This window comes from Magallana gigas, chromosome 2, assembly GCF_963853765.1.
Source record: "Magallana gigas chromosome 2, xbMagGiga1.1, whole genome shotgun sequence".
In the NCBI taxonomy this organism is placed as follows: Eukaryota; Metazoa; Mollusca; class Bivalvia; order Ostreida; family Ostreidae; genus Magallana; species Magallana gigas.
The window spans coordinates 58,098,878-58,102,814 of record NC_088854.1 but is presented as its reverse complement, the minus strand read 5'-3'; the positions used below and the strand labels follow the sequence as shown (position 1 = coordinate 58,102,814).

General features: G+C 33.2%; 1 long non-coding RNA gene across 1 annotated transcript; it reads right to left on the bottom strand.

Annotated features, from left to right (window-relative positions):
* Positions 1 to 664: 664 nt before the first annotated feature.
* Positions 665 to 3,735, bottom strand: LOC136273195 (uncharacterized). Its single transcript, XR_010711409.1, has 2 exons — positions 3,217 to 3,735; positions 665 to 961 (listed from the first exon to the last, which is right to left on the bottom strand). It is a non-coding gene; the product is annotated as an uncharacterized lncRNA (long non-coding RNA).
* Between the last annotated feature and the right edge of the window lie 202 nt (positions 3,736 to 3,937).

Sequence of the window (3,937 nt, the reverse complement as noted above, 5' to 3'; positions counted from 1 at the left end):
TCACATCACTTAGAAATACCCTTACATGTATACCCCCCACCCCCCAATCTTTTGATTTTCATAAAAAGTCATGGTTTGAAATGTTTTACCTAATTTTATGAAACATGTGGCAATTTCCTTGAGTCATTTCTCACACCTATTTGAAAACAATCATCAATGATTCTAAAATGTGATCTTTATTTGTTTATTGTATGATTTGTACCATTTTAATTAACAAATAGACAGCTGTCCTGCTTGTGATTTCTTGTTTTCATGAAAAATGTAAGCTAACAATCATATTTAGTGAATATCTAATCTATTCTGATTTCTAGTCTTCTTCTAACCATGCTAAAACAGTAAGTTACAACCTACAAGTTAGACATCTGCCTTAAATTAGAATTAAATTCAAACACACCCAGGTAGCTGGAGACAGAGTTGATTTCAATGAAAAATGTTCAAATTTGACATGTTTTTCTACTTTTTTATGCATATATACCTTAGAAAGGTAGAAATAGGTTGTTTCTTGTTCATTTCAAAAGTAATTATCATAGCAGATGTTATTTCAAAGTCAAATGTACATTTACATATCCTACATGTAATCTTAATGCAGACAATTAAATAGGGGGGGGGTTCAATTATGTAAACACATCTAAATATCTTTATGAAATAAAAAATAAAGGAAACATAATTGTATACTTTTATTGAAAAACAAATTTTCACAGCAATTATGAATTTCTTTAAACAGCCTTAATTTTGTTTTCATAATTTCTTATCAAACACAAACCACAACATGGCATGATGCTTTCTTCAAGTTCCATTATTGTTCATGCATTATCGGATTTAATTTGAATTACCAGTAAATAGTCTGTAGAACACAAGGAATATGCATGTGGATAGAGGTGACAGGTTAATCTCAGGAGCTGACCCACAAGAATCAACAGGTACCGGTAAAAGCCATGTGGTAACAAGAGTCTGTTTTGAGCTGAAATTAATCAAAAAAATAATTAGCTGTGTTTACATACATGTACTAGTAATAGCTGTGTTTACATTAACATATGCATAGTATTTCTGTAAAAAATACACTGACCATGCAGTGTAATAAGTATGACATATCCCAATACATGACAAAACATTTAGGCAGTACAAGATCAAAAATTTGCATATCAAGTCATAATATAATATTAAAAAATTTTCATAGGTTAAACACTTATCAAATTGAGAAAGAGAGAGAGTTTGAGAGAGAGAGAGAGTTTATTACCATACTTGTAGTGCAACAGTCAATATTTCAATTCGTAAATTACAAACGAATATTACCCACCGAACAGCGTCAAAGTACATGTACTGGTATTAGCTTCTGGTATACCATTTTTTATCAATTCTACTGTGTATTTTTGTTTGCAAATAAATTTAGCGAGGGTTTTTGTTTATTTTCTTATAAATTACATGTTTTAAAAACAATACTACGTGTATAAGCATAAAACATGTATGAGTAAACTTAATGAAGAATTTTTAATAGATTATTTTTCAAAGAATGTGGTACATTACATGTATGTCAATCTTTATAAAACTAGCGTATAATTCGTGCGCCATAAATTGCAAGTTTTTTGTAAATATCATTTACTTGCATGATAGGTATATATGGTCTAACCAAAATTTTCTTCATAAAGCTACAGCTGTATGTACCACATATATGTTTTGTCACAAGTATACATTTGAAAAAAAAATACCCAAATTCCAACAGTTTAAATAAACTCAACTCATTCTCTGATAAGTTCATTGTGTTTTGTGCGTGCATATCTTATTTGTCTGCTGCAACAGCAGCCAATCAGCGGTAAGCTGAATCCACAAAAAGAAAGTTTGTGTTTTAGGAGCGGGTAAATTGTTTATGCGACACTGTCAAGAAAACCACACCAAATAATAACAAGAAACATAAATATTCACTTAAATGTATTCTGTTGTAAAGTAAAGGTTTTTAACACTTATTGCATCTTGCAAAACATGTGATGACCTTAATCATCTGTCATATATCTGATATACATGTATATGTAAAAGATGGGAGAAATAACGACGGAACAAAGTGGGATTCGAACCTGGCCCTCTGAATCTCTAGTCAAGTGCTCTACCAACTGAGCTACATGTATCTGGCACCGGTATTCAAACCAGTCTGACCGTCACATTCCTCCCCCTTAAATGATCTTCACCCTCGAAGATCATCCCTGGCAGGATCGAGTTAACCTGTTAGTTCCAGGGGTTGGTCACAACACCAATATTGTAACAGGATGGGAGAAATAATGAAGGGATTTGAACCTGGGCCCCCTGAATCTCTAGTCAGGTGCTCTACCAACTGACTCAGAGCTATCTGGCACTGATATTCAAACAGGTCTGATCGTCACATATATAAAGAATTATTTTAAACAATGTTGTTCAATTAAAAATAACACTCGCAACCTTCAGTTTTTGTCTGTAATTAATCAATATTGGCGTGCGATCAGTTCTCGCCGAGTACCATTTCTCACCAGTGCATTGTTACGTCATTTTATCAACACATAAAATTATATACGAAAATATGATGTAACAGTGCACCAGCGAGAAATGGTCCTCGGCGAGAACTGCTCGCACGCCAGTACTGCCAGTAGTCAGATTAAAAAAAAAGAATAAAAAATTACATTTAAAACATTAACAAGGACAATTTAAGTACACATCATAACTGCTAAACAAGAAAAATTATGTGAACTGGTAGAATGGTAGGCATAGTTTTAACTTGTAACCTACATGTACAAGTACATGTACCGGGTACCCATTGGTCTCCTATACCTCTTTAATGATACAATGATCGGCATCATAAAGATATTAAAGTCATGTTTTAACTCTGAAGTCTGAAGTATACAATTTTATTTACTTGAAGTTATGTCTACAGGGTATTCATGACTACATTTGGAGTCCTCTGCACAAGAATATATGATATGTTTCTAATTAGACCCTGCTTTGAATTTTGAGTTGAAAATTCACAATCTGTTATTTTTTTAAATAGATAAATTCAGTTACCCTTTCCAGTCCCCCATGAACCTCGAGCGAGTCTAAACACCCATGAAACATGTAAAAATTACACGTTAGTAAACAAACACCCACACCATAACAAAAACATCTAACAGTGTGCACGTACTTACATGTACATCTATACTATATACTACATTTTAACCAGTTAACAAGAAACTTTAAAAGGAGTAAAAGCCTCACCTTCTTCAGTAACATCCACATAAATCACACACTTTAATGTCCATCTTTTCTCCTTTATTACTCGTAGCTTATCAACGGCTGATCGTCGACAGAAGTGTGGCTGTCAGAATTTCCTCGTAAACGATTCACACGAGAAAAATATCCTCCTTAAACAAATATGTAGTATTGTTCACTGTGCATGTTCATATGTTTCACAGCAAATTGAAAATGCATGTGTACACCGAAAGAATACACAACTTCTCTTCTGCATTACGGCTCTCTCTTTTCTACAATGCCGTTCGTTACTGTTTACATTCGGCGCGCGCGTGTGGGGGTCACAAACAGGGGCGCCCCGACAAAAAGTTGCACATAGAACGTTTAAATAATGTGTGTTCATTGAATTCATAAATACTATAGATGAAAAAAATGAAATTGAATCACAACAATTTATCTAAGACGCAACACAACGTAATGCAGTAAATGCCTGGGCCTTAATGTGGCATTTGTTCGTTTGTTTGTCTATGTAGACATATTAACTCGTTCATGTACGATTCTCACATATTTGTTTTATGAAATTTGAAAAAAAATATAGGACAAAACTTGTTTAATTTGATACCAAATGACATTATTTAATATATTAACAATAACTAAATTAATTTTTTTTCATAAAATGATAACGATTTTTGCTATCAGAAAAATACGTGTATGAGCTGCTGACCCCTAATTATAGGGGCCAGCCCTT